We start from the raw sequence: 9,172 nt of genomic DNA on the forward strand, positions 1-9,172 counted from the left end.
CTTGGCTTAAGGCAAGTCAACTGAAATCTACCCAGCATACCTCTGCTCCAATCTTGAGAGACTTGTCTGTCTTCCACCTTTTATTGATCATGCTCAGTATAAACTGTCTAAGACTACCTATCTGAAAGATTGGAATTGGGAGGACACATTTAAAGGTACAATGTACTTTAAAAATAAGCCCTTTGTCTCCAAAGTATATACTAGCATTAAGGCAATTGCTTTTAAATAATGTTTAAAATAAAACAGCTACTTATCTTTATCCTAGTGACATCAGCAGCCTCTTCATAGCATTCTACTATACCTTCTCTGATGTCAAGAGGTCACGAACCATGGTTCAAGCAATGCTTCTCATTTAGAATTATTGTGGACCCCAGGTACATGTGCGGTTATTGGTGTAATCTGGCAGAGAAATTCTTCTCAGAGAGATACATTGAACACCATTTTCTCTGTTAATTTTCAGCAATCCCTGGTTTAGTGAAGTTGAAGAAATGCAAAGAAGTAGCTCTGGGTTGCTGAAATGCATGAGAAGTTCTCATTTTACTTTCATTGGGCATCACATGCATTGCAAGCGAAAAGAGGAAATCAAGACTAGTCAGCTTATAATGTAGCAGGTGTTTTCCCATGAGAATGGTTTAACAGGAACACACTGGACACTAACACAACTTAAAGGGACACTCCACACATCAAGCACTTCAGTTTGTTGAAGTGCGTTATGTGTCTGGAGTCTGTCACATTTGTGAATTTTGTAAAAGTGCTGATTTCAATAAAAATTAGTATCAGGGGAGTATCAAGGTTATTTGTCAGCTGGGGTGGGTTGTGTATTTTGACAATTTTGCCTGGGGGTTGGGGTTGTTTCTGGTGGGTATGGGGCTGTAGTAAAGCATGGGGGGGGGCTGCAAATGTGGTGTAGGGGCTGTAGTAGGGCATAATAGCTGCAATTGGGGGGTTAGTATGGGGTTAGGGGCTGTAGTAAGGCATGGGGCAGTAGTAGGGGTAAGGAGCTGTAGTAGGGCATATGGGCTGCAGTTAGGGGGTTAAGGGTTGAAGTAGGGTATAGGGGCTGCAATTGGGGGTTAAGGGCTGTAGTATGGGGTTAGTGGCTGTAGTATGGGGTTAGGGGCTGTAGTAGGGCATTGGGCAGTAGTAGGGGTAAGGAGCTGTAGAAGGGCATATGGGCTGCAATTAGGGGGGTAAGGAGCTGTAGAAGGGCATATGGGCTGCAATTAGGGGGTTAAGGGCTGTAGTACGAAGGGTAGGGGCTGTAGCAGGAGGGGAGGAGCTGAAGCAGGGATAGGGGCTGTAGCAGGGTATTAAGGCTGCTATTAGGGGTTAGGGGCTTAGTAGGAAGTAAGGGGCTGCAAGTAGGGGTTATTGAGTGTAGCTGTGTGTTAGGGGCTATTGTAGAGTGTTTTGGGGGCTGCAGTAGGGCATACGTGCTGCAACTTTTGGGGTATGTGGCAGTAGTGGGGGGTTAGAAAAAAATAGTTTAGTTTACCCCTCCCTGAGGCTTACCTTGGGTCAGGAATGGAGGAATGCTGTTCCCTGGTGGTCGGTGGGAAATGTACTGCTTTATGCCAGGTACTGAATGTGAAGGATGGGGTCTAATGCAGGGCATGGCTGCCCTCCCCTCTGACTCCTCTATTTACAGAGAACATGGGCGCTGCGCTGCCTGTGCACCAGCCCAGGATTGTCTCTGTCTGATTGGATGGTAAATAGTGTGTCTCAGACAATGAGAGATCAGTGTGAACTGAACTGCTGACTTGACTCCACCCCACAGGCAATCACTTTTATCTGCATAGTGCACTTGTATCACTTTTATCTGCATAGTGTTTCAAAGCTGTGCTAAGGGGAAAGGGGATAAATAAAAAAAAGACAACAGTCCATCAGGTTCAACCTTTTTTTTTTTTTAATTCTTTATTTTGTAATGACAGAAAGCGTAAAGGTAAGCAATAACATGGCTTGTGCAAAAGCCTTCATAAGGCTGCATAGTTGCAGCATACAAATTCTTATTGTTTATATTCAGAGTGAAGAACAGTTAGTGAGTTTGTCGTACCGTTCCGGTTGTGGAGGGTACTTTCGTTCTGTGGCTTTCCGTCACGTGTTTCCATTGTCAGGGAAAGAGTGCGGGAGGAGGTCTGGGGTGGTTGGTTGGTTGGGTTGTGGATGTGGTTGGTTTGCTTGGTGTGCCATGGTTGTGTTGGTGGGTTGGGATTGTCGATGTGGTGTTGGAGGCGAAAGAAAAAAATAAATTAATTAATGATTTAATTTAATTTTAAAAAGGGGGTGGAGGGGGGGATGTATGAAGCTAGGTCTGTCGGGCCGTGGGGGTTAAGCCCCTTGGGGTCTATGGTGCTATTGAGGGTCTTATCAGCCATGGGTCCCAAATTTTGTGGAAGGATTTAGTTGTATCATGAATTAGAGCGGACAGTTTGTCCATTTCGATGGCATCTTCTATTTTCCGTAGTACTTCTGGAGCTGAGGGGGTAGCGCTACTGCCCCAATGTCTGGCTATGGTTCTGCGTGTGGCCAGTTCGACCCTGGCTGCGAGTTTATTTTGGGCCCTGGTTAGGTATTCATGTGGTTTAGAAAGGAGCCAGATCCATGGGTCTAGTGGGAGGTTGCTATGTAGCGTCCTATTGACTGTTTGTGCCATTTCATGCCATAGTTGGGATATTTGTGGACATTCCCAACATAGGTGGAGGTACGTCCCCTGTCCTCCGCAGCCCTTCCAGCATCTGTCAGAGACGGCGAGGCGCATTTGTTTAAGCCGTAGGGGGGTGATGTACCAGCGGAACATGGTTTTGTAGGCCTGTTCCTTGTGTATCAGTTTCAACCTTTAAACACATCTTTTTATGCAAAAAAGAAACAAATAAACAATTTGAACCAATTTCCAAATATGCCACAAAAAGGGGGGAAATGTAATGGCAATCAGACTATAGATAGATAGATAGATAGATAGATGAATGAAAAAGCCAGCACTCTAGGACTTGTGAAAAAAGACTTCTCAGGTTTATTCCAATAGTCAACATTTCAGTTCAATCAGAACTTTCTTCCGGACATAAATAACTGATATTTACAATATTGACCTTATATAAGAAAAAACTCACTCACCCAAACCTCGATCACCTGTGTGCCGACGTGTAGCCATCACCACTGCGCAATTCGCAATTAGGCTCCGCCCCTATTCACATCACTTCCGGGTGACGTGTCTCTAATCACCTGTGTGTAGTGTGTTGACGTGCAGCCATCACCAATCATGTCTTTTTTTTTTTTTTTCAAATTCTTTATTTTTGGAGTGACATTGGTATTTCTGCTTATAACACATCATCAGTTACATTACAGGTTCCTTTGTTGACAATGGTATGGGTACAATAGGCACTGGAACATACCGCGTCCGCGGTTTAGGTATAGTTTCTCAGATTCGTTAGTGTTAGCTAATTGGTGTCACAGTTATACATTATATACATTGTACATGGAAATAGTACAATGAGAAACGACAATAATCATAAAAGGAGAACGACAAAAAGAAAGAACATATTAAAGGTGCACGCTATAGAGGTGTCTAAGTATACTCGGTTGAACCATGTAGTATCCAGCCCGGAGGGACGAGCCACGTAGCCCAGACCTGTGCTCTGAGCGTGGGGTATCCACCCCTGTAACATCAAACACTGCTCGTTGGCTGGATGCTCAATGAGTAAGTCCTCCCGATGCTGCTGATGAGTGGACTTAGTCTGTTGTCCCTCATCATCTCTAGTAGGACTTAACCGAGGGGGGTGGATAGTCTGGGGGGGGGGGAGGGAGCGGATTCCCATGGTGAGCATCGGAGTGCCGTGCAGGAGGTGTTTCACTTTTTACCAGTCAAGTGTGGTAGCGGTGGAAGGCAGTGTGTCAGTGGGGTGGTCCTAGTGTGGTCTACTTATGAACCCCAGTCACCAGCCATCCACATTTCCCAGATTTTTTCGTATGATTTTATATTACCTCTCACTCGTGCTGTGAGGTCGTCCATAACCCGTATGTCCTTTATTTTAGGAATTACTGCGGTCACCTGGGGGATTTCTGGTTTAAGCCATGCCTGTGCCATGGTAAGTCTGGCCGCTAACGTGATTTTATGAAGCAGTTTTTGTTGCTTCCTAGGCCAATCGTCTAGAGTTCTCGAAAGCAAAAATACCCATGGGTCTATAGTTATGTGCCTGTGGAAAACTTGTTGTAATAGGTTCCCTACATCTCGCCAGAAAGCCTGTGCTTTAGGGCATTCCCACCACATATGGATGTAAGTCCCCTTATGCCCGCACCCTCTCCAGCACAGGTCGTCTGGGGTTTTTCCCATGCGATATAGTTTTGCCGGGGTCGTATACCATCTCAGCATGGTCTTGTAGGCCTGCTCTTGTTGGGTGACGCATATCGAGATAGTTTTGTTCGCTTCCCAGATTTCCCTCCAATCTGTGCCCTCTAGTGTCTCATTTAGGTCAGTTTCCCACTGTGTGGTGTAGGGGAGGCTACCCCAATCTGAGCTGTTTGTGCATAGGTGTGCGTAGAGGTTAGATATCAACCCCTTTGGGGGGTTTTCTTTGAGGCACATTCGCTCGAAGCCTGTGAGTGCGGTGGTTGCTGCCGTTTTTGCTAATTTATGTTGTGCGAAATCTCGTATTTGCATGTATCTAAAGAAGTCTGAGGGGCCCAGCCTGGTCCTTTCTGTCAGCTTGTCGAACGTCACCAATTGGTTCCCTTCATATAAGTGTAGCGCCCTCTGTATCCCCGCCTCCTCTATGTTTTTAAAATCTTGGGCCCTCATACCCGGTAAGAAAGCTCTATTTCGAAACAGGGGCATCATTGGGGAGGGGGCCGTGGTTAGTTTGAATTTTATGGCCGTGGAGTCCCATACCCGTAGGGAGTTCAGTATGGCTGGGCAGCCTGTGCGTAGGATCGCCCTGTGTTCTCTGGGTACCCATATGTAGAATTGGGGCAAGTCGGCTCCCGTGAAGCCAGCTTCAAGGTCTGTCCATCTGCGGGTTCCCGGTGTTGAATGCCACAAGGCCACTTGTGACAATTGAGCCGCTAGGTAGTAGTTGTACAGATGGGGTAACCCTAACCCCCCTCCATCTTTGGGTCTGTATAGAATGTTGCGGGCCACTCTGTGTCGTTTGCGCTGCCATATAAAGTCTCTGATAGCCCTCTGTAAGGGGGCCAGGTCTTTTTTAGTGACGGGGATGGGGAGGGCTTGGAAGAGGAAGAGGAGCCTGGGGAGTATATTCATTTTGATTGTGTGCACTCTCCCTATCCAGGATATGGGCTTATCTGTCCATTTGTCAAGGTCCGCGTCCAGGGTCCTGATAAGGGGGGTGTAGTTAGCTCCGTACAGCTTTCGGGGATCAGCCGTCAAATGTATCCCTAGATACTTAATCGCGGTATGTGTTATGGGTATGTGGTGGTGATTTCTAATGTGCATCGTATCGTTTGCCGTCATGGCTATTGGGAGGGCAGTGGATTTCGATAAGTTGACTTTATATCCTGAGAGGGCTCCGTATTCTGTTAGGTCCCTATCTAGAGCCGTCATCGAAGTTCTTGGGTTTGTAAGGGTGAGAAGGACATCGTCTGCATATCCCGAAACTTTATCAGTTTGGTCGCCCACTGTTATTCCCTCTATGGCCTTGTTCGTTCTGATTGCTTGCAGCAAGGGTTCTAACGTGAGTACGAATAGGAGGGGCGATAGTGGGCAGCCTTGGCGTGTGCCGTTATGCAGGGTGATAGGGGATGTCTTGGCGCCAGGGATCCGTATGAGTGCCTTGACGTCGGTGTACATGGCTTGGATCGTTTGTATATATGTATCTGGAAATTGGAGATGTCGTAAAAGTTCAAACAGGTATACCCAATTAACTCTATCGAACGCCTTTTCGGCGTCAAGAGAGAGAACGAGTGTAGGGGTTTGTGAAGTCGTCTGTGTCCAAATAAGGTTGATGTTACGTCTGGTATTTTCGAACAGTTGGCGGTCGGGGATGAATCCTACTTGGTCGGGGTGTACTAGTCCATGTATGTGTGGGGCCAGTCTGTCTGCTAGTATCTTCGCTAATAGTTTTACGTCGTGGTTGATCAATGATATGGGCCTGTAATGTTCCGGGTATGACGTGTCCTTCCCCGGTTTAGGTATTAATACAATGTGGGCTGTTGACATATCTGGGTCGGGGCGTCCGCCCTGCATCAGGTGGTTAAACCATTCTAGCAGGTGGGGTATTAGGTCCTCCCTATACGTCTTGTAATAGCTGCCCTCATAGCCGTCTGGGCCTGGGGCTTTATGTCCTTTAAGTCTAGTGATGGCTCTATCTATTTCGTCTGCTGTAAATTCTTCTCCTAGGGTTTCTGTGAGTGCAGGGGTCAGTTTCGGGAGGTTGAGTTTATGTAGAAATTGCCTAATCTCGTCCTGCATGTGTGGGGTCTTGTCTGCGTCTGTGGGTGTGTGGTTGTATAAAGTTTTATAGAATTCTGTGAATATTTGAGCTATGTCGGTGGGTGCTGTCTTTGTCCGACCTTCGCGGTCTCTAATTGCCGTGATATGATTTTGTTTTGGCCGCGGGCGGAGAGTGCCCGCAACTCCTTGTTGCCTTGACCTCTTAGCCTGAGACGCTCCGGTCACCATGAGGGGGGAGAGGGGGGGGAGGGAGAGAGAGAGGTTATTCAAATTATCGCACACATATTTACAGAAACAAATACAAATACAAATACAAATAACGTAAAAGAAACATAGTAGAGAGATAAACCGTCTGGTCTTATCATTTGCCAGACTCGTGTGGGGCGTCTGCATCGGAGCTGCTGGCCCAAAAAAAGAAAATGGGTCCAGAGCACCGAAGCAAGGTCCCGAACTGGTACCAATTTGTCCATTAGGCCCTGTGGTGAATGCATGAGCGCGGCTGCTGGGCTGTCTCATCGCTCTGGCAGACCTGCCCGCCGGTCAGTGAGTTGCTCTTGTGGACTTTCCGCTTTTCGTCTCTGAGATGGCTGGGCAATGTTCTTTCGGGGCATCTCAACACTCAAGAGTCTCCTTGTGTCTGGAAGAGGGGTGGTGAGCCTCTCAGCCCTGAAGTGTATGCAATCCCTGTCCCCGGACACAGTTCCCTTTGTCCCCTCCATACCCCCCATTCCCCACCCCAATTAGGCTGGGATCAAGTGTCCAGTTGGCCTTCTGTCTTTACAATAAAGCTGTGGATCGCCTCTGCCATTTGTCTGGGTATTCTATCTCAGTTCGATAGTTTTTATTGCAAAAAGTAAGTTCTTGGATGTGGGCAGAACCTTGAATAGTCTCATCTTCCTTCATGACCAACTTTTAATTTATTTTCGCTTGTTTACTGGTTTATTTGTGTTATTTTAATTTTTGTTATTTTTTCTTTTTTTTTTTTTTTTTCTTTTTTTTTTTTTAAGATTATTAAATATTGAGGAGGTTATCATTCGGTATCCGTTAAAGACTTGTTGGCTATCTTAATATTTTGAACTAGATCGTAATTTTATATTACTGTTAATATTCGCTATTTTTCTTTTTTATACATATTTTCAGGATATTTTCTGTTTTCTTTTTGTTGTTTTTTTTTTTTTTGTGTTTTATTATTATTTTTGTCTTTTCTGGGGGTACAACGGGTCATATCTTGCCGTCTCAGGGTAGGTGTCCCTGGGGAGAAAGGTTCCCTTTTCCCACTGTCCAATTTCTTTGGATTGTCTATTTAATTACATTTTTGAGAGTAATGTCTTTTTTTTTTTATGTTTTTTTTTTTTTTTTTATATATAATTTTTCTGTATAATACTGAGAATTTCGGGGTGCTTTAGGGGGAAGAGAAGGGAGTGATCTAGGGGGGGGGGGTATGATCGTCTATTGAGTCTCTGTTTTCCTCACCCTTCCGAGGATGCATGTCCATGCGGGGTAGTTCTCAATGACAGGGAGCAAGATCATAAGTGGTCAGTACTGAGGGTCGCCTTCTTCATTCCCCGGCTGTATACCACTCCCTGGGTAGCTGCTGTAGGTCCGTCGGGTTTGCGGTCTGCCATTGTAGATTTGGCGGGGCCTGTATGTCTAGTGCGTGGAGGAAGGCTGTTGCGTCCCCATCAGGCGCCAACGTCTTCGGCCTTCCATTTTTGAAGGCCATGAGCTTAAACGGGTGTCCCCAGGCGTATTTTATGTTGTGATTTCTGAGTAAGTCCGTGATCGGTCGCCATTCCTTGCGTCTCTGGAGGGTCTCTGGGGCCAGGTCTTGGAATAGGAGAATTTTAGTCCCCTTATAAGAGACTGGGCCTTCCCTGCTGCACTTCATTATGGCTTCTTTTGTATGAAAGTTTTGGAACCGCATTATGACATCTCTCCGCTGTCTAGTGTCAGTTTTTCTGGCGCCTAGGGCTCTATGTACCCGGTCAAGATGCCATAGTTGGTCGGGGATGTTAGGTGCAAGGGGTTTTAAGATTGCTAGCACTATGTCCTGTAGGCTTCCCTCCCCCTCACCTTCAGGTAGGCCTCTCAGCCTAATGTTATTTCGGCGTGAGCGGTTTGCTAGGTCCTCCAGAGCGGCTTCTGCAGCCCGCAGCCTCGTGGTGAGGGAGTTTACCTGGCAGGTGACCTCGTTATGTGCTCTGACGGTGGTCTCCTGCCTCTGTTCCAGGATGGCCGTGCGGTGCCCCAGTGCCGCGATCTCGGCCTTCACTTCCGCCGTGGTCCTGTTGATCTCGCCCGCCAGGAAAGATTTTACCTCCAGCAGTTGCGCGATGATCTGGGAGGTGTCCCCTTTCGGTGAGCTGGGGCTCCGTGGGGACTCCGGTCGCACCGGTGCCGACGGGGTCTTAGGGCTGTGTCGGCCGCCATCTTGCTGCTCCGGCTGGGCCGCACGGGAAGCCGCGAACATGTCTGCCACGGACGTACCCGTTTCTGTCAGCTTCTTGTTCAGTTTCCGTTGGAGCCTTCTGTCCATGCCGGTGCCCAGTGTGAGTTTTTCGGTGTTTTTTGCTCGTTTGGTAGCTTTTGTGTGCTTTGGGGCCCAATGTCGGCGGGACCTAGCTTACATGCGTCCGCTCGGCTTCGTGGTCAGGCCACGCCCCCTCATCACCAATCATGTCTAATGAAAAAAGTGCCCAGCAAATAAATGCAATGCAGTAAAATATTACTTTGTCACATCCATACATTAAAGTGCATATGGAAATATAA

This window comes from Pelobates fuscus, chromosome 5 (assembly GCF_036172605.1).
Source record: "Pelobates fuscus isolate aPelFus1 chromosome 5, aPelFus1.pri, whole genome shotgun sequence".
Lineage (NCBI taxonomy): Eukaryota > Metazoa > Chordata > Amphibia > Anura > Pelobatidae > Pelobates > Pelobates fuscus.